We start from the raw sequence: 22,985 nt of genomic DNA on the forward strand, positions 1-22,985 counted from the left end.
TAGTGCAGACATCAAAGAAGCCAAGTAATCTGTCAGTACATTTGCATCAATGTCAATTATCTTTTTCGGAGATGGTACACCCCAGATATTCGGAGGCCTCCTGAATGTGACCTCGTAGGGGGACAGGCCTGTCCGGGAATGTGCCACCATTCGCATATAGAAGAGGGCAACCGGAAGGGCTGTCACCCAGTCTATTTGTTTGTCAGCACAAATCTTCGCCAACTTCGTTTTTAATGTCTGGTTGTGTCGTTCAACTAAGCCTGCTGCTTGGGGATGCCTAACACAGTGGAACTTCCAGGTGTATCCTAGCAGCAAGGAGACAACCTCCATCAATTTGGAGGAGAATGGTTGTCCGTTGTCAGAGTATATAACTCTTGGCAACCCATATCGAGGGAAAAATTCCCTTACCAATTGCTTGGCAGTCATCTGGGCACCATAGTCTGGGACAGGGTATGCTTCGGTCCATCGGGTTAAAGTACAGACTACTACGAGGACATACTTATATCCCGACATCTCTCCATCTGTATGCAGTCCATTTGTAGGACTTCGAAGGGGTGATCAGGAGGATGGAACCCTCCTTGTTCAACTGAGATACTTTTCCCTGGATTGAACTGACAGCAAATCATACAGGTTCGCACTTTCTGTTTGGCTGCTGCACGCAGATGCTTGTTGTGCCATATCAAATTCAGACTGTCTAACATTCCTTTTTCTCCTAGATGGGCGGGACCATGGGCAGTTTCTATCATTACGGAAACCATTAGGTCGGGGAGAAACCATTTGGACTTATCCTTTGTAACCCAACCTTGATCTGTGTGTGAACCTCCCTCCTCTTTCCATTTTTTCTTTTCGGTCTCTGTGGCTTGGTTTTGGATGTCCACTACATCTCTGGTGGGGTCGACAACTGGACAGATAGTTCTGGTGGTGGTTTTGGTGCTTAGTGTTTTTGTCTGAGCAGCATGTTTAGCTGTGGCATCTGCTAGAGCATTACCTCTGGTGATAGAATCTGTGATCTTGGTGTGTGCTTTACATTTCATTATGGCTATTTCTGTAGGTCTGTGTATTGATTCTAGTAACTGGAGAATAAGATCTCCATGTTGGATTTTTGTTCCATGAGAGGTTAGGAAACCTCTCTCTCTCCAAAGGATGCCAAAATTATGGACTACCCCGAACGCATATTGCGAATCGGTGTAGATATTGACTCGTTTTCCTTTGGACCATTCACATGCTTGGCTGAGAGCTATTAGTTCTGCTGCTTGTGCTGATTGTACAGATTTCCTGGCGGCTAAAAGGACTGAATTTTCAGTAGTGACAGCATAGGTTGCTGAAAGTTCGCCTGATTGGAGGCGCATACAAGAACCGTCTACAAACAGTGTGTGTTCTGGTGTACTTAGAGGGACGTCTGTAAGATCAGACCGGGGTTTTGTGACTAGTTCGACTACCTCTAGGCAGTCATGGATCGGATTATCGACTGGGATAGCAGGCAGTAGCGTAGCTGGGTTGAGGATATTGCATCTTTTGATGACGATGTGGGGTTGGAACAGAGTGACTTCATAGCCTGTAAGGCGAGCTATGGTCAAGTGTTGTGTCTGTGTCCTATTCAAGAGTAATTCCACTGCATGTGGAACTTGTACTTCAAGAGAGTGTCCTAGTACTATGGAGTCACTTTGTCGTATTGCTAGAGCTGTAGCTGCAACAGATTTCAGACAGGCAGGCAAACCTTGTGCAACAGGGTCGAGGGTACTAGAAAAATAAGCACAGGGACGATGTTTGTTGGCTTGTGTTTGTGTGAGTACTGACAAGGCTGTACCTTCCCGTTCTGTGACAAAGAGGACAAAAGGTTTGGCATAATCGGGTGTAGCTAGGACAGGTGCAGAGCATAATGCTTGTTTGAGGGTGTCAAAAGCAAAAGTATGATCAGGTGTCCATGGCAGTGGGGAAGAGGTTGTGGTTGTTAGCTGTATCAGAGGTTTGGCCAAGTATGCAAACTGGGGAATCCATTGTCTACAGTAAGACGTGAGGCCAATAAAGGCACGGACTTCCTTCTGTGTCTTGGGTACAGGAATGTTAAAAATGAGTTGAATTCTTTCATGTGTGAGTGCCCTACCCTCCTTTGACAGCAGGTGTCCTAGGTAGGCCACCTGCTGTAAACACAATTGTAATTTTGAGGGTGACACCTTGTGGCCATGTTGTGCAAGGAACATTAGGACAATTCGTGATGCTTGTTCACATTCCGGTTCGGAGCGTGCAGTGATCAGTAGGTCATCGACATATTGTAATAATGTCGTATTGGTGGGCAGAACAATGTCGTCTAACTGTCTTTTAAGTGCCTGACTGTAGATACTGGGGCTTTCTGTATATCCTTGGGGAGCTCTTGTAAAACAGAAGCTACGACCTTGTAAGGAGAATCTGAATAGGTACTGACTGTCTTGGTGGATCGGTACACTGAAGAAAGCATTCTTCAGATCGATTACAGTGAAATGTGTAGCCTCAGGATCTATGGCTGTTAACAGAGTACTGATGTCTGAGACCACGGGGTATTGTGGTACTACACATTTGTTGAGTTCACATAAGTCAACCACGAGTCTGTAGACTGGTGGCGCACCGTCATCAGTTTTCTTTCGGACTGGCAGAACTGGCGAGTTACATATGTTGGAAGGTACTTCTCTGACTACTCCTTTTTGTATCAGGTCATCAATAATCTAGATAAGGGCTTGTTCTGACGAACGGGGTCCCCCAGGGATCTTCTCTGAGCCCTACGCTTTTTAATGCTTATATGGCCCCCCTTGAAGACGTGGTGACACCCTTCGGCATCAAAATAGTGAGTTACGCGGATGACACACAGCTGGTCGTCTCCCTATCCCAACTAGACGACCACCCAGACAACTTGGCAAACTGCCTTACGGAAATCTATCGATGGATGTGTGAATCATCACTCAAATTAAACGGGTCGAAGACCGAGGTGATGCTCATGGAAAAGCAATGGGTGACCATCCCCCCATCAGCCTGGCCAGACGTGTTCGGGGAAATTCCCACCCCGAAAAAAGAAATTAAAACCCTAGGAGTCTGGCTAGAACCCGAGCTCTCAATGAAAACACAAGCGGCCAAAACTGCAGGAACCTGTTTTGGGCTTATGCGCACCACCCGCAAGATTCTTCCCCTACTCCCGCCCGCCTCCAGGAAACTCTTGGTCCAAGGGCTAATACTGTCACGGTTGGACTACAGTAACATGGTTTACCTGGGAGCCCCAGAGGCCACCTTGGCTAAAATGCAACGAACACAGAACGCTGCAGCCCGACTACTCATGAACCTTCCCTCCAGAGTGTCAGCTAAACCCGCTATCAAAGCCCTGCACTGGCTCCCGGTCCGCCAAAGGGTGGAATTCAAAGCCATGTGCACAGCCTACAAACTGATTAATGGAGCTGGCCCGCCTATTCTCAGCGACCTGGTAACCCCTTATATAGCTCCCAGATCCCTGCGGTCCGAGAATGAACACCTAGCCAACATCCCCAAATTTAAAAAGACACGCACTGGAGGCTGATGCTTCTCAGTGAAAGCTTCCACCGGATGGAACTCACTCCCCCGTACCCTCAGACTGGAACCCAGCTACCTCACTTTCAGAAAAAAACTGAAAACACTTCTATTCCCGAAATAACGTCCCCCCCCTTCGTCTTCTTTCTCCTCCATCTCATCTGGATTTCATAATCATTATAGCGCGGGGATGCCTTCGGGTCACCAGGCGCTCTACAAGTCGTTAAAAATAAATAAAATAAATAAATTCTGCATCTGGGGGTAATTTGTACTGACGGACACGGGGTAGGACAACGCCTTCTTTCAATGTCACTAGGTGTGGTGTAATATCCATAAATCCTACGTCTGTTGGATCAGTAGCCCATAATGTGATGGGAATGTTTCTTAGTCTGACATCTAGTTCTCTTGTGGTGAAATGGCCTTTAAAATCTCGGAGGAATAGTCGGACTCCTTCCGGGGAACAACATATTATAGCACCTAGTTCTTTTAGTGTCTGAATGCCAAGGAGATTCTCGGGACAGGATTTTGTAAGCACTAAGTCGGTGGAAGTTTTAAGAGGACCAACTTGAAGTGATATTGGTTCAGAAACTTGATTGATGACAGGTGTACCTGAGAAACCCAAGGAAATACTATTTGAGCCAGAGAGGGGTACCTTGAGAATTTCATTGTGTTGCACTGTCGTCCTACTAGCCCCGGTGTCGATCAGAAATTTTGCTTCTTTACATAGGAGTTTAGCATATACATAGGGACCCTCTTGGTCAACCGGGACCGGGATCAGTGGACGACTATCGTGATCCCCACAGCTGTCTCATAAAATTGTGGGGAATTCAGGATAGGATGATACTGGATACTGATAGAGTTGGGTAGTAGGTTTTGTATCAGTTGGCGGAGCAGAAGGTCGAGGGGGGTAGTTACGAGGTTGTGTCTTCCCAGTGGCAATATTATTTTGTAATACTGGACAGTCACGCACAAAATGACCTGGCTTTTTGCAATAGTTACAAGTAACTTTTTCCTGCGATACTTGGGGTTGTTTAGGAGTCTGTTGGATCGTATTAGTTTGTGCTACCAATACCTTCATTTTAGTATCCTTTGTCCTTTTCTTTTCTTGTTCTTGTTCGTCTCTAATTCTATTTTGATGATATTGGAGCATCTGAAGGGCTTGTGAAGGAGAGCTTGCTTGCCAAGTACTCTCTACCTTCAGTATTCTATTTCTAATTGTCGGTAAGGCATTTTCTACGAATTTGGAGACAAATAATCGACTATAGGCGTCTCCTCCTGAGGAGAGACCGCTGTTGATTAGAAAACATTTTTCCAATCTTGTGTAATAGTCCCCTATATCCTCGTCTGGTTTCTGTTTGCATGCAGAGATAGCATCCCAATCTTGTTTCTTAGTGGTCAGTAACTGGGATAGTATTTTAGGGAGACAGCGAGGGAGTTACTGAACTAGGGGTCCTAAGCCTTGTCCAGGATTGCGAGTAATGTCTTCTTTCTCTAATTCCGTCCATGTTACCTTTTTCCCTTCAATCTCCCAGTCCTTTCCCTTTAGTTTGTCATACGTTCCCTGTGGTAATGGGACCTTGAGTAGAATATTGAGGTCTTTGTAAGTAAAGGAACCCATTTGGAGGATATCCTTGAGTTCCCTGTGGAAACCCGAGGGATCCTTTTCATGAGAAGGGACCATTTTCTTCATTTCTAGTATCTCTAGTTTTGTCAGAGGGGTGTAAACAAATGTTTGTTGTAACTTCCCTGCGGAGTCTGCTACGGGGTGTACTTCTCGGAGAGGGAACTGTCCTTGGTCATATTGATGGGTATTTATATCATAACTGTCTGTAAAGCACTGAACATATCGCTGTCGTAGGTCAAGGAAAATATTTAGAAACTCTTGTCCCCTGGCCACCCACCTCCCTTCTAAACAGTCCCATAAGAGAGAGTGTAACTTTTTAGGCGGGCAACCAGTGTCTTCGTACATTGTAATGAGGTGTTGAACCATATAGATGCTGGCTAATCTTTGAGAAGTTAGAGGGATTGATAAGAACATTTGGGCAACTATATCAGGGCCATATATAGAGTATTGAGATACCCAATGTGTGCTTGATCTAGCGAGTTCTTTTTCTTGTGTGGTGAGTGGAGGCTCGTCGTCCATCCAATCATCTAGGGCTTCTTGTGTTCGTTGGAACAACTTATCTGTGGGGGCTGACAATTTCTTAGTTTTAAGTTTGAATTGTCCATTATTTTGAGAATGAGGGATACGGGAACGTACTGCACCGTGAAAAGAAGTTCCTTCTCCCCTGTCTTTGTTTGTACTTTCATTCTCTGTTTCCTGGGTAAGGGCATCTTTTTGATGGTAATCAGAAACCTTGCTCGTGAAGAGAGGAATAAAGAGATCTATTTCTTTTATTTTAATATAATTTCCTGCGACTACTGCTTGATCTAGTTGTAATAAATCATCAGGAACTCTTTTTCCTGCGCTAGCTATCATTCTGATAAAACAAGTGATCATGAATCGTGAGAGGCATTTTTTATGCGCTATGGGTCTATTTTTAATAGCTTCCTGTAACGTTTCTAGGTTTTCTCCCGTTCGGAGAGCCTCGTGAATTTTGTTTAGGCAATTTGTGACATTTGGCACTTCTTGTAAACCTTCTAGAGTCTCTCGTAGGCGAAGAGAGATATTTGCTTGTGACCCTTCCCCTGGGGTTGGGTCATAATCGCACTCTAACGTGGGTGGAGGTTCGCTTGAGGTGTCAGGGGTGGGTTCAGTTTGGGCGACTATTCGTCTGGCGATTACCTGATTGGTATAAGCAGGAGGAGGTTCCATTAAGTAGGTAGTAATAAAATCATCGGGTACGGGAGAAACCTTAGGGTGTGGAGGTGCTGTAGGGACACTAGAGTCTGAGCTAACCTCGGACCCTATTTTCGGTGAGAGGACAGGATATATACCCGTCGCAGAGGCCGAGGCCTCCCTTTTCTTTTGTTCAAAACTAATATCATCGTTCTGATCCTGTAACTTTTTCATCTTACTTTCTTCTGACATTCTCTTTGCTTTCTCAACTTTCCCTTGCTCTTTCTGTTCCCTTCGATGTGCTTCTTTTCGCCATATCTCAACGCTTTCTAACATCGAAGGTCTTGCCTTCTTTTCCCAACACTTCTTTTCAACTGCCATAATACAATTCAAATCCCATGTGCCACTCTTTGGCCATCTGATCTCAACGTCTAAATCTTTAGTATAACCTTCCCAAAGATCCAAATACAAGATGGCACCAATCCCATGTTTAGTATACATAAAGTAACCAGGAGTATCCTTCGGGGGGACTGGTACAGATTGTTCCAGTAACCCCTTCCGGGTACCTAGTTTACACAGTTTAGAGAACAAAGTCATTGTATCAAACACAAACAAAGATTTACACTTGAAATCTCGATATACTCTGAGTATCAGAGTACAAACATACCGATTTCTAGAAACCTAGAACCCGTCTTTACCGTGCTCTGAAAACTCAGAACCCGTCTTTACCGTGCTCTGAAAAACTCAGAACCCGTCTTTACCGTGCTCTGAAAAACTCAGAACCAGTCTTGATACACCCTCAGCAGTACTCACCGAGGTGCAGAGAACTTGAAGATCTTGAAGATCTGGACACTTGTTTACGCAGCGCTCATGGACAGGGACTGGTCGGGTTTCAGACGACTTCGGACTCGGCAATCTTCACAGGTTTCCGGCTCTGGGTCGAGACTTCCACTGTCGTCCTCACCGCCTCGTATGGATGGCTAGGCCGTGGCTCGGTCCCTCTTCGACACAAAGGAGTTCATGCAGGAACACCCTGCAGTGTGCACTTGGAAGTCCGTCGATGTTTTGAAGACACCAGTCTAGGTCCGCATCACCGGCGTGTGGGGAGAAAGGGAAGTCCCTATTCGGGCGCCAATTTGCTGTGGTAAATATTTTAGTAATTTACCTTGATCGGAATTTCTAGGCAATATCAATAAGTTCAAGTATGAAGAGCAGAGTCCGTGGTGGTTCGAATTCAGGGTCTTTATTCAGTAACTCGAGTTAAGGGAGAGCTCCGTCACCTGAGGAGGATCGGAAGAATCTCTAACTTTATTCTCAGAACACACAGTATATATAACAGAAAAAGAGGAAGGAGCTTCCCTTCAATGCATGCCCGGATCGCACATTGAAATAGAACAGAAGTCATGTAGGCCCGGATCATATGTGGCAATAAAACAGAAGTCATGACCATAAAAGGAGACAACGTCGTGGAAAAAGGGGCACATGGTAGAGGAAATAAGGCTGAGTCAAGATTCAGAATGAGGAAGCACAAGAGAGGCAAAGGTGTGAAGAAATAACGCTAGGCTGGTTCCTTAGATAAGAGAGAGAGAGTCGTGACAGGATGTCTGTTTGTCGTGTTTCAGCATTCGGGGGCTCTTCTTCTCGGAATTGGTTGTCGTGGTTTAACAGAACGGGGGCTATTTCTCGGAATAGGTCTGATTATAGGGAAATGGTCACAGATGGGGGGTCTTGTTCTCGGCGTTGGCTTGACCACAGAAATGTATGGTTTAACTGAGGAAACTGGTTCTTGGAATCGTCCTGAGCATAAGGGTGTAATCTTTGACCCTTTTTGGGGAAGGAGAGTGCGTGTGCAACCTCGTGAGGTGCATGATCAGCGCGTGATCAGTTTGTGCTCGTGTGCTCGTGTTCCCGGGTGTTTGTGTTGTAGCAAGATGGGCTCGGGGACGTGACTGAAGAGGGTGTATGAGGGGACATAACTGTATGATAAATAGTCATTTTCCACATATGGCTGGGGCCACACTGGGGTGAAGTTTTGAGCAACATGACGATGGATGAAACCCAGAACGGTGACTGGGGGTGGCGTGTTTGAAAAATTTCAACACTCCGTCCATTATTTTATTTTGCGATTCTGCTATGAGCAACCTTAGTGAATCAGGGTATGTCCAGACGTGGGTCTCTTGATGGGTGCACCAATGGATTTCAGGTAGCCTGGCTGGTGAAGGGTGATACCCGAAACCGTTTCCAGGATGCTTCTTTTCGGTTCAGAGAAGACCTGGTTTGGCAGTTTGAGCTGGACTGTTCCCATGGGAAGCAGCATCAAGACTGATTTGCTTATGGCTGGGTCCAAAATGGGGTGACGTGTAGAGCAAAATAACAATGGATTAAACCCAGATTTTTGACTGGTTGTGAGTGTTTGGAAAGTTTCAACATTCCGTCCATTATTTTATTCTGTGAAGTTACTATGAGTGCCTATGGTGGCAAAGGGTATTCCCAGAAGTGGGTCCCTTGCTCGCTCTGCCACTGGATTTAAGCCAGCCTGGCTGATGAGGAGTGATACCCCGAAACAGGTCCCAGGATGCTTGTTTCCAGTACAAGGAGGACTTGGCTTGGCAGTTCGGGCTGGTATGTTCCCATGGGTAGCTTGGTCAAGAATGATTTGTATATGGCTGGGTCCAGAATGGGGGGACGTGTCAAACAGTATAACGATGAATTAAACCCAGATCTATGACGGGAGTGAGTGAAAAGTTTCAGCACTCCGTCCATTATTTGATGTTGCTCTACTTTACTCCCAAACATTTAAATAGGATGTGTCCGTCAGTGAGTAATTGTTATTTCAGGTGCTGTTCGGCGAGGAAAGAAGATTGGCTCCATGTTATTGCTACCTGTCTAGTGCTATATATGATTTTTTTAGAATCAATTAGCTATTGTTTTGAGATCATTTATGAATAAGACTTCTGTGTTAAATAATTGTAGGATTTTGTTTGGGATTAATGGTAACATGAGTTTTGGAAATAGCTCTAGCTCTCGATATTTTTCACTACCTGAATGGAGATTTATATTTATGGCAATGTCGGTGGCTCGTTCCCTAATTCTGTAGCAATGGAACTCAACCCGCCCACCGCTCCTGCTTCATTGACAGATCAAAAGGGAACAGGTCGGAGTCTTTGGGCAAAATTATGCTAAAAGGACCAATCAACTAAAGACGTTTAACAGTACACGGTGTATCTTCTCCCCAGGCAAGTTTTCTTATTGGGAAGTAATTATGGTTGGAAATAAGCTGGTATATATTCTCTGTTATTTTTTCTTTTTTTATCGTTTTATCTTATCTAGGCTGCTCTTTGAACTTTATCAGACTGAATGTTGCTGCTATTGTTTCTTGCAACTTTAGTTCTTTGCTGTATGCACTTTCACTTTTTCAAGACGCTGCTGTATGTATTAACTATGTATGTGTCTGGTCTATTGATACTACCAATAAAAAAAAATACATCAAGTCAATATTCGCTTTATTCGGTTAAAAACTTAAACCATCAAAGCAGAATACAAATATCATGGAGTTAAAAGATACATTACATACTACTCAAAAATATAAAAACACATTCCAGCTTAACATATGTAGTGGATAAAAAGACCATGTAAATCACATAACACCATCATTAAGAAAAACACTTGGAGTTCAAATAAATAGTTTAAAAAATGTTTTCACCCATTTAGTCTTCCTTATAGATCCCATAATTCCTTAACTAAATCGTCACACCAAAGAATTTCCTCTTCCAAAAAAATCACTAAAAGTACAAAGGTGGAGAATGAGTACCGCAATTTCTACACCATGTTTCTTCGTCTAATGGCCCCCGTGATGTAGCTGGCTACCCCGAAACACACCAACGGGGACCCCAGGGATTGCAAGTACACCAAAGCCGACCTCACTTGCTCAAAGCTACAGCCCTTTAATAATGGCAATAAAAATGTCTTCCGTAGTAGAACGTAAAAGTCGCAGAAAAAGACCATGTGTAAAATATTCTGCTCTGAAAAATGATCACAGGGGCAGGGCCCCAGAACCCCCTCCTTAGCAAAGCCTTTTGGGAAGGATAATAGCCATGGGAGCATGTTATACTTGAACCTTATTAAAACATGCAGATGATATGGCTTGTTTATATAGGTCAAGTATGGCTGGATTTCTCTTCCTATACTCAGCATTACAATGTTCCTGACTGAGGGTTTGCCAGTTCCCCTTCCTCCCTGATTAATATTGCCCTATTCAGAAACTGGATTTTTATTGCTTTAATAGCCACCTTACTTAAAGCCCTAGGATTTGTAAACAGATCAGGACTGCCCAAAATATCCATTTGGGTTTTTATATATCGAAGCCATTGGATATCAAGGCCTCTGACTAGGGACAAGCAGTCTTTAATTATCAATTGATTTAAGTTAGGTGACTGCTGCGCCCAAATTCTTAGCCAGCCTAATAATGGTGCCACAGCGATCTGATCTAGGATGTAGCCTACACCCACATCCTTATGGATATTAAAAGTAGCAGCAGAAGCTGGAAGCGACAGAAGCTTTCGTAGAAAGATGTTTTCTGCTACTTGAATTTCGCTAGCATCTATGTAGCCCCATACCGCACTCCCATATAAGGCCATTCGGACACAATTAGCATTATATATTTTCAGAAGGGCTGGGATTGGCTTTGAGCCTATCCGTTTTGCAAACCCTAACAGTGCCCAGGTCGACCTTGACAGGCTATTCTTCTTGAGGGTACGTTGCATAGCCCATGACCTTCTATCATCAAATAATATCCCTAAATATGGGAAGGTTGGCACTTTAAGGAGCTCTTGTCCTTTACAGAAGAAGTTAATCTTCTTTGCCCGTCTCCCACCTATTGTCATAGAATGTGACTTCTTGAAATTAGTTACAAAATCGAGAGAGTCCATAAAATCAATAAAACTGTCTAAAAGAGATTGCAGCCCTCTTGCTGTTCTAGCCACTAAAACTGCATCGTCTGCATACAGTAAAGCTGGGATCTTTTTTAAGCCTGCTGTTGGGATGTCTTTGCAAGATGATATTAGTGCCTCTCCCAAGTTATTTATATAAAGTGTAAACAGTAAGGGTGCAAGGATGCATCCTTCCCTTACTCCTCGCTTGACCGGCCATGCTTCAGTTAAGTTCCCGTTTTCATCATAATGGACCGCTGCAGTATTATTTTCATGAATATCAGCCAGGAAAGATATTAGTGCAGGTTCCAGCCCGATACCAGATAGAGAAGCCCATAGCTTTTGCCTGTTTACAAGGTCGAAAGCAGTGGACAAATCCATGAAGGCTAAATGGATGTCCCCCTGCTTTAAGACTGTGTACTTTCCTATGACCAAATGTAAGTTAAGGCATTAGTCTACTGTGCTTTTCCCCTGTCTAAAACCATACTGCAGGTCCGAAATTATGGAATTTTGTATCCAGCCAGTCTGTAAGACCTGATAATACCACTTTTCCCATTATCTTGGCAGCAGATTCCAAGAGTGAGATCGGCCTGTAACAGGCCGGATCTTCTCTTGAGCCCTTTTTCTATATTGGAACTATGACCGCTTTGCCCCAAGACGTTGGGAAACCAGCCTTAGTGGCAGCATTAAAAACTGAAGTTAAAATCTTTGCCCACACACTAGGATCAGCCCTAAACAAATCCGCCGGGACCCCGTCCGGGTCCAGCGCTTTCCCCTTAGCTGTGGATGAAATGGCCTCCATAACTTCCTCCTCCAAAAAAATAATTTTTGATAACCGGGCAAAATTGCAATGGGATAGAGATGGTAGTTGTGTACTCTCAGAGTTTAGGCCATTAAAGTGATCGACCCACCTTTCTGGAGAGATGAGGCAGCCCTTAGTTGTATTATCTGCCTCATCAAAAACTGGGCTATTAATCACTTTCCAGAAATGGGTACTACTCTTTACAACACTAGCTTGGCGCAGTTCGTCCCAAGCCATCTCCTTGAGCTCGATTTTCCTTGATTTAATTGCGATTTTATAAACCCTCCTAGCCTCAGTGATCTTAATAATATAATAATAATAATAATAATAATAATAATAATAAAGTGGTTTATAAAGCGCTTGGTGACGCCATCTCGGCGTGTCCCCGCGCTGAGGAAAGGAGGAGCAGCGAGCAGCCAGAAACACCAGCAAAATTCGCCACCAAGCTTTTTGAATTGTACAGGTGAGTTTTTAGGAGACTCCTGAATTTGATCTCAGATTTTTCCAGTCTGAGGCAAATCGGAAGTTTATTCCAATTTAGAGCAGCAGAGACTCTAAAGGATTTACCCCCAAGTTTGGCTCTTTGTGCACGGGGAACCACCAGCTGTCCCATGCCTACAGAGCGTAGGGCTCTCCTTGGCTCGTATCTTTGTATTAGGTCATGGAGATAGGTGGGAGCATTCTGCCATAATATCCGATGACATGTGAGTAGAGCTTTGTACATCACTCTCTTTTTGACTGGCAGCCAGTGTAGAGCCGCAAGAGCAGTTTTAGATGCAGCTCTTTTCAGGAGTCTCAGAACTAGACGAGCTGCCGAGTTTTGAAGGACTTGTAAGCGCCTTAGACTTTTTTCTGTGGCACCCAAAAACAGGACATTCCCGTAATCCATACGGGATGTTACGAGTGCCTGTGTCAGGGTGCGTCTAGCTTCAAGGGGAAGCAGATCCAGGGTTTGATTGAGTGTTTTTAACACCCCAAAGCACTTCCCCACTAGGCGCCGAATGTGGCCCTCGTAGGATAGGGTGGGGTCAACCCATATCCCCAGATTCTTAGCCTCCTTACAAGGAGTGGGGGTAGGACCTAAACAAGATGGCCACCAATTCGCTGTCCAATTCAGGTTAGTACCACCAACCACCAGTACCTCGGGTTTTGGAGCCATTTAACTTTAGGCTGTGGGAGTTCATCCATTTGGCCAGATCCTGCATACAGGCCTTAAAATTGGATGCTGCAGTTGAAGATGCTTGAGATAGAGAGATTAGCAGTTGGGTGTCATTAGCGTAGGAGACTAACTCCACTCCATACGCTTGCACCACCTCGGCCAAGGGGGCCAAGTAAAGATTAAATAAGGTTGGACTCAGGGCAGAGCCCTGGGGCACCACCTGTTCCAGTGCTAGCTCTGAGGATCTAAAGGAGCCCCGTTGGACCTGGAAGCTCCGGCCTGTGAGAAAAGATTTCAGCCACCCCAGGGCCGAGCCTGTGACACCCGCTCGGTTTAGACACTGTAGCAAGATGTAGTGAGCTACAGTGCCAAACGCCGCACTGAGGTCTAACATCACCAGCGCCATGGTGTGTCCGGCATCTGCCCCTCGTCTGAGGGTCTCAGTCACTCTCAGAAGGGCAGTCTCAGTCGAGTAACCAGGCCGAAAGCCTGATTGAGAGGGGTGTAGGATGTTAGCTGTTTCTAAGTAGGCCGTCAATTGAGAGTTGGCCCCTTTCTCAGCCACTTTGGCTAGATATGGCAATAAGGAGATAGGCCTCAGATTCTCAAGCACTTCATGGCTTATGTTGGGTTTCTTCTTTATTGGAAGAACTACTGCTTTCTTCCAGTCATCCGGCAGTGTCTGGGAAGCAAAAGATGTCTGAAGTACATGCCTGATGTAGGGTTCTAGAATTGCCAGGCTCTCTCCCAACACCTTAGGGGGAGCTGGGTCACGAGGAGAGCCTGATTTAACCCCTAAACATATTTTACATAGTACCTCAGGGGAAGGGACCGTAAAATTCTCCATATGGTGTTCCGTATTTCTTACACCTGTCCTTTCTACAAAATCTAATCCGTTTACAGGCTTATTTGAGAAGGAGGCGTAAATGTCCCTGACTTTTCCTGCGAAGTATTCAGCTACTCTGTTGCATTCTGCTACCGAGTCATTAGCTGGGGTGTTAGAGCTCGCTACGAGGGAAATCTCTTTAAAAATCTTAAAGAGTTCTTTCGAGGAGTTTTCAGCCTCCATATCTCTTACAGACTCTTTCAGTGCCTCCAAAAGAACAGTGTGAGCAGTAAAACATGCTCGGTCAAACCAATTTTTTAGTTTCTTAGGCCTTGGTTTCACCCGCCTGGTCAAATTGGCCGCTATCTGTTTTGTGATGCGATCAAATGCACCTAAAATTTCCCTTGGCTCAGAGTCGGTATTAGTACATAGGCTCAAGTCCTCGGGGTTACTATTGTACAAGTTACCAAGGAAATCAGTTGGAGTAATTACCTCCCATCTCAGCCTTCGGCCCTGGCAATTAGCAGCTATGTTAGAATTTGAGATGAGGGTCAGAGGTATCTCACATTTAAGGGCCTTAATTCTAATATCCATCATTGGGGGTTTATGATCGCTAAGCCCATTCTGAGTGACTCCAAAAGAGCCAATACGGTCCATCAAAGGGCATGATACTAAAATATAATCAATAATACTACCATGTCCTTGGCCTATATAGGTTGGGATCGGGCATGCGATATCTGATTGTGCTGGGCACAATAGGTAGTGGGCAGCTAAAAGACTCTCTAAATACGTCCCGCTCCTCGTGCGCTCAAAATGGGTGACCCCCTGCGGGGCAAATTCATACTCGGTACTTTGTAGACAATTTAGGTGACAAACATGAATATTAAAATCTCCAAGAATTAAAAAATGGTGAGGCGTGTCATTATTTAATTCAAAATCATCCAAAAATGAAGACAGCGCTTTTAAATCATTTAATTCATCTATCCTAGTGAAAGAATTATAAAAATTTACAACCAGTAGAGCTGGAAGGTTTATTCCCATCATCTTAACAGCTATAATATTTGGGGAATTTGTCACAACCGGCTCAAGCCTATACAATAGTTTCAGGCTAAATAATAACAAGAGACCCCCCCCCCCTCGGTCTCCTCATTATTGATGGTTCAGCAAACTTACTAAAAGAGAGATAGCCATCCAAATGGTAGGGGTCTCTAACCTCCCAAGTTTCCTGCAATGCGATAATGTGACAAGTTGACAAAAAAGCCTCCCAGTTTATGTTCCCTCTTGACCGCAACTCAGCGATATTCCAGGAAAGAATCTCTACTTTATTTGTGTGTACAGGCTGCCCTGTTACATTCTTATCCAAAGCCATTATACTAACAGGATTTGGTTGGGTAGACTGGTGAACAGACTCTATTTCATAGTCAGCCATCATCTGCAGTACTCTCCCCTCTATCATCTGTCCGGTAACTGGTTGAAGCGTTTTGGGCTCAGCCCTATCCTGCAGTCAGCCTTGTTCGTCTAAGCCAGACAAGGCCTCATAACTATTTGAGACCGGAATCAACGAGTTAATCCCCCCTTGTAGTCTCTCTTGGGGTTTATAAAAATACCCATGCGTATCTATTGGAGCCAATAAATTGAACAATCCATCCATTCACCCACTCATTCCAATATATGCATCTACCCCCACCCAGGCATGCATCAACCTGCTCACACTTGCCCACTCATTCACCAGCTACCATACAATAACTAGCTATATCTGTGCATCATCCCTCTATTAGCACCCGTGCATTAACGAATTCCGCATTCATCCACCTGTGCCCCATATGTGGATCCATACATCCACGTGTCTATCCACCCTAAACCATTCCTCAGTCAGTCCACCAACAAACCGATGCTTATACCTATCCATGTGCTAGTGCATGTGTGCCTGTTGGTATGCTGTGTGTGTCTACATGGCTGACCATCTGTGTTATCCAATTGTGTATGGGTTCCTTACTGTATTTTTAGAAGGGGAAATGGGCACCTTTGTGTGCTTCTGGAGTTTGTCTATGTGCTTAGGTGCCTCAAGTATGCAGGATATGTATGCCCGTAGTTGTGCTGATCTGTGTCTATACGTGTATATTCACAAGTATGCTGTGTGTTTGTGTGTAATTGCACATATATTTTGTATATCTGTTACATGCACCATACAAAAGGCCACATATTTGAGTTAATTAATGCCATTCTAACATAGTATCACAAAACTCTTTAAACTGATGTCATATAAACTCTGAAAAATATAAAATTAAGAATAGACAGTACATTTTGCTTTTTACAGCCATATCTAAAGAAACGTGTTATATTATAGAAATTAACTTAGCACGAACTTCATGGTGCTGTCGCCTCCTAAGAAATATCTTCCTCACCAACTGTGGAAATAGATATAAACTATGAAACCGTTATTTCCTTAAGAAAACCACAGAGTTGTCAAAAATCCGTCAGAGCTTATCTGAAAGGATGTTCTCTTCCTCTGACCAACTATTTAACAGTCTTCCTCATTTGCAGCTTCGTGTTAGTATATAATATAAATTGGCAAGTGTACGAAGAGCAGTTTGTTGTAGACCTTTGCCGCTCAGAAATAAAATGAAATAATACATATTTTACTGAATAAAAACTACTAGCTTGGCCTCTTATGCATACAATTCGTTTTAGAGTTGTTTTAATTACCTTTATGAAAGGTTATATAATTGAATGTAGAAAACTGATACGCTTTAGTATTAGTTGCTTATATGGCAAGAATGTAGCATGGGAATACGGTAGCACTGTTTTAATTAATAACTTATGTTATTGACTTCAGATTTTTCCTTAAAACCAATATAACCCAAAAAGAATGTTAGGGCTTGACAAAAAAGTATATGAAAATTATAAAGTTGAGGTGCAGGACAAGCAGTGCCCAGGAAAAAGGCAACTTTCGTGTAAGATACTTAGCAAATGTGGGCCAGATGTATGAAGAAATTGTTTTGCGTATCCCTAATTGCGAATCCTAGCGATTCGCAATTAGAAAATCGCAAAATGGCATGTATGAAAGTGTGCTGAACACTTTCTGCGATTACCAGTGGGTTGTAAATTACCTGTCTCATGAATATTAATGAGGTATGTCGCAATTTGCAACCCATTAGGAATCGCAAAAATCACAGGGATGGTGACATGCTGAGGTCAGCAGACCACCATGTCTGTGGTTGTTTTTAAATAAAACAATTGTTTAAGGAAAACAGGATGCCATACAAAAAGAGAAATTAAAAGTTTTCCTTTCATTTTTTAAGAGCAGGCAGTGGTCTGTGGGAACGCTGCCTGCTCTTAAAAAATGCTTTTACAAACATTCACAAAGGGGAAGGTGTCCCTTGGAGACCCCTTCCCGTTTGCGAATGGGTAACCAACAACTTGAAGTTGGTGGTAAAATGTGAATGTTTTGTGACCGCATTCACAGTCACAAAACATTCTAACATACCGCTGTGATTCTGTGTTTGGAAGGGATTCTGTGTTTGGAAGGGACGACCTAAACACACCTCTTCCAAATAACGAATCACAAACCCATTTTGCGATTTGGTAACCGGTTACCGAATCGCAAAATAGGGTTTGATACATGTCACTAGCCTTTTTTGCATTCGCAAACAGGCCGATTCTGTGAATCGGGCCGTTTGCCAAAGCAACATTAGTTGATACATGTGGCCCTATGATGTTTAACCTTTGGAGGACAAAGCAGTACCAAATGCAGTGAACATTTCAGGGCTGTAGATAATTGCGAAATAAAGAGCTTAGCATTGTTATCATTGTAAGAGATTAGATTACAGTGGGGAGGAGAGGTTCCTGATAAAATAAAGTGCAAGAGTCCCTTAGCATGCGGGCATCAGTTTGAGCAACAGGTTTTTTGTCAGTTGTTTTTAAAATTAAGTGAAAGATGGGTCAAGTGTGATATTGTATAGATAGATGGTCGAGACCGATTAAAGATCATGTACATCTTTAAGATATATAAATAAAATATATCAAAAGTGCAAAGCAGAAAATGAATGTATGAGTACCAGATTTAAATTAAATGCATTACAGAAAATGTAAATGAAATGCACTGAACTGTGGTTGAGCTGATGTGTGCCTGTTGGTGGTGGTCCTTCTCTGTACCCTCCAGCAGGGTCCATTGCACGAGGATAGACCTATTTGGGAAAGAGCAAACACAAGGAGATGATGATGAAGCGCTGAAACTTTTCAGACACTCACCCCCGTCACAGGTCTGGGTTGAATCCATCATCCTTCTTTACCTCAACTCAGACCCAGCTATATGCAAATCAGTCTTGACCCTGTGCCTCTTGGGAACAGTCCAGCCCGAACTGCCAAGCCAGGTCTTCCCTGAACTGGAAACAAGCATCCTGGGACCGGTTTCTGGGTTACACCCTTCCTCAGCCAGGCTAGCTTGAATCCAGTGGTAAAGTGAGCAAGGGACCCACGTCTGGGCATACTCTGCCAACTTAGGACGAACAAAGCAAACACAAGGAGATGATGGACGGAGCACTTAAATCGGTCCCAGGATGCTAGTTTCCGATCCAGGGAGGACCTGGCTTGGCATTCCGTCCATCAATTGGTGTTTTTTGCATATGTTGCCCTAAGTGGGAAGGGTAGGCCCAGAGTGGGTCTTGTGCTCACGACACCACTGGAATCAAGCTAGCCTGGCTGATGAAGGGTGATGTCCTGAAACCGGTCTCAGAATGCTTGTTTCTGATCCATGGAGGACCTGGCTTGGCAGTTCAGGCTGGACTGTTCCCACAAGGAACAGGGTCAAGACTGATTAGCATATGCCTGGGTGCAAACAGGGGTGGTCTGGTGAGCAAAAGAATGATGGATTAAACCTAGATCCCTGTGACTGGGGGTGAATGTATGCATTGTCCAGCATTCCGTCCATCACTTGTCTTTTTTTTAGCTATTTGGGATAGAAACAGACTGTGCCCTCGATTGCATGGTCTCTCGTGTGAGAGAAGTTATAAACATTATCCCTTCAAATGACTGTGACAGGCTGCGTAGATCAGATTTCAAAATACTTTGAGCCAACTTTTTTTTTAGCACACAAACACCCCAAGGGGTTTATGGGCGCACGAGGAATGAGCCTATATCAAAACTAGTGGAAGCTAGGTTGCTAGATATTGCAAGAAGTTTCAATAGGTTCATTGAAAGGAGGTATGTTGTGCACTTTCCTAACCAAAGCAAGGTGCAACAGACACATAAAAACCATACTAATCCAATATCTTTCTACAATACCAAGGAACCTTAATTGGATCTAGATCACTGAAACAGAAAAACAGCACAATACTTTCTGATAAAAACTGAAGAATCAGCTGTGTGGTCCTTTTTGACTTCATTGGCCATGCCGTCCTTGGGAACACACTTCAGGAGATTGCACAAAGCATGGCGTTTTGAAAGAGACCGCACCTCGACCCCGATCGAACCTCGACAAAGACCTGCTTCCACAACTGTATAAAGAACGACTCAGCCTGGATGAAGAACATCTTACTGAAGCTTAACATGGACAAAACTAAAGTTCTGATCTTCATCAGAAAAAACTCCTTCTGGAATGATTCCTGGTGGCCAACGGAGACCACGCCCCCAACCTCAGCATCATCCTGGACAGCGAACTCTCCATGAAACAAAAGGTCAACGTCGTCTCCTCAACCTGCTTCTACACACTCCACATGCTCCACAAAGTCTTCAAGTGACTCCCCATCTGCTCCAGGAAAACAGATACACAGGCCCTCATCACTAGTTGTCTGGACTATGGCAACGCACTCTAAGCTTGTACCACCACCAAACTTATGAAAAAACTCCAGACGATCCAGAACGCAGCTGCCAGAGTTGGGTCCTCAACCTGCCCAAGTGGACCCACATCACCCAGCATCTGAAGGATCTCCACTGGCTCCTGGTCCAGAAGAGATGCTAACTGAAGCTTGTAACCGACGCCTACAAAGCCCACCATGGCCAAGATGCCACCTACATGAAGCACTGGCTGCATTTCCACTGACCTACCAGGAACCTCCACTCTTGCACAAATACCACACATCCACCGCTGTCCATCTGGAGGATGCTCATTCTCCCACCTCACCATCACCACTGAAACACCCTCCCACTCCGCACCTCACCCTCGTTGATACACTCCAGGAAGGGAATCAAGACCTGGCTCTTTGACGCAACCAGCACAGAACCTGGATACCCTCTTGGGTGATAAGCCGTGCTACACAAGTATAACTTGATTAACTGATTGAACCTTTACTGGGTGCTAATGGAGAGTAGCTAAGAATAAAGTAACGCGACTGAAACTAGGAGCTTTAAAAGGAGTCTGTCAAATAGGTTCTGGAAAGATTGGAGGCATTTCCAGAGGAATTTAGCTGAGTCCAAAAATGATCTTCAACTATTTATGGTGAAAAAAAATATGAATATAACTAAATTGACTTGTCTAAATACCTGTTAAGATACTCTAATCTTGCAATCTGAATTCAACAGGAATGATGTGGGCTTCCACACTTCTCCAGACCCACTACCAACAATACAATAACAGTATGTTGGTTACTAGTAGACCCAGGAAAAGAGGAACAGGCCAAGGTATTTTAAATATCGCAACACTGCATGGGTGCACATCAGGGCTTGGTCTGCACCGCAGGTACACTGATATCAAAAGACAAGCTAAGACCTTTAGTAATCCTGCTATACAAACACCTGCACCTAAAGTCTGATGCAGTATATAATATCCCTTTTGATATTCTCTGTATTTCCAACTCTACATGGTTAAACGAAGTTCTGTATTTTCCTACAGCTGAAATACAATCAACATATACAAACGTTACTTCGAGATATAATGTGTTGCTTACCTAAAACCCTGCCAGCCATATGGTGGCCTTCCCCCAAGCTTTTTGTCTTCTCTCTTTCTGTTTTGCTAAAATCGTTTTTGTTGGCCTTAGGATTCTGTGCACGTTACCATTGCTAATTAGTGCTAAAGTACTTACATCTGATCTGCATATTTAATTTATTAACCCCTTCAGCGCTGCGCAAATTCCGCTGTGGTGCTGAAGGTTCTAAAGAACCTATGGACTCATGACGGAACGGTTCCGTCATGAGCACAGGCCAACCGACGCTCATGACGGAACCGTTCCGTCATGAGCATGGAAGGGGCTAACAAATCCCTAGGTAAGTGGTATACCATATACCCAGGGCTGGTAAGTTAAATGCTCCTAGTGGGCCAGTAGCACTTTTGTGCCACGAACTTAAGTAGCCCCACTAAAAATGTCCCAGATCTGCCATTGTAGCCTATTGCAGTTTTAAACTGAACATTAAGGGAGGTCTCAGGGAATTATTTAAAGACCTGCAAGTAATTACCAGGTTGAGGTGAGGGTGACACCCAATCATTATGGGTAACCGGTAAATTCCTCTACTAACACTTAGTCTGGATATTACCGGTGGAGTATACAATGTTCACTGTATTATAATTTTTCACTATTTCTGAATATTGGCAGCATCTCTTTGTAATTTTTGTCTTTTTGGCCCTGAGGAATGCCCCGATACGTTTAGATCTTTGTGAGGGCAGAAACATGTCGACCTATAACACTGTTTAACATTTGATAACTTCGAATGTTGATAGACTGCTTTTTAAACATCACAAGGGTTCTCTAAGAATAAAATGAGAATTGAGTCCCATTAGTTATTTTTAATACACTTTTTTCGTATAATTTAGCGTTGCATGTTTTGAGGTTCATGATAGGCACCCTCTTCACACAGTATGAACCTATGCCTATGGGTCCTATGGTAGACTCTGCTGAGTCAACAGCCATCCTCCAGTCCCTCAACTAGCTTAAGATATCTCAGCCAATTCCAGAGACTGAGTTTCTGAGCGAGAGGAGGTCAGACTCAAATGATGAAACCTCACAATCTGTGAATGATGGGTACTGACAAGAGATTTTCTCCTCTCTAACAGAGGTGATTGGTAACTTTACCTGTTGACATATTTTCATTCTTTTCCATCACTCACGTTTCACCTATCTGTTCAGACCCAAGGTGTTGTGTGTTATTTGCAGTTTTAAACTGCCAATTCCACTTGTCAAAATAAACTCCTTGCTAGGCCTAAACCCCCATTTTATTACATATAAAACACTGCTAAGGAAGGCCCTAAGCAGCCTATAGGGCAGAATACATTGTAATCCAATTAAAAAGGATGAGATGTATTTTTAAAGTTTAAAGTTTGGTAGTGAAAAACTCATAAAATCAGTTTTACACTACTGTGAGGCCCACCTCTCCCATAGGATAACATTACGTTATCTTATTACATTTAATATGTGAAAACACTTTTTGGGAGCAGGTAGAAATCTCATATTTAGTGGCTAAGAACTGAAATTTAAAAATCCTCTAATGGTAAAATCAGATTTTAAGTCACAATTCTGAGATGCCACTTTTCATATTAAGGGGTCTATTAGGATGGTGGGTGGATCGCCACCGCCTGTCTGGCGGTGGCGATCCGCCCACCATTTTCCACCGCCCACCTACCCTTTCCCCCACCAAATTACGATGGCGGTGGGAACCCCGGCGGACGGGAAGACCATCCACCAGTTTTCCGCCGGTTGGACAGGCGACCAGGCGGAAAAGGGCTCCGATATGGTGGAGGTGTCTGCAAGACACGGCCATCCATATTAGGATGGGCAGTGGTGCAGGGCTTTCCATGGTGGAGATCCGCCATGGAAAACCAGGCGGAGTTCTCTTTGGGGGCCTGTTACGGGCCTCCCAGGGTTGAGGGGGTGGGGTGTACTTGGGGGGGTATCCATGGTACCTCCCTTCATTTGCATGCACAATGTGGCAGGCACTGCACGGTGCCTTCCACGTTGTTCTTGCAAATGCACGACATGCATATATTGTATAGTGGCGGGTGCTGCTTACATCACTGACCGCAACAAAGCAATAGA

Source organism: Lissotriton helveticus, chromosome 6 (assembly GCF_964261635.1).
Source record: "Lissotriton helveticus chromosome 6, aLisHel1.1, whole genome shotgun sequence".
Lineage (NCBI taxonomy): Eukaryota > Metazoa > Chordata > Amphibia > Caudata > Salamandridae > Lissotriton > Lissotriton helveticus.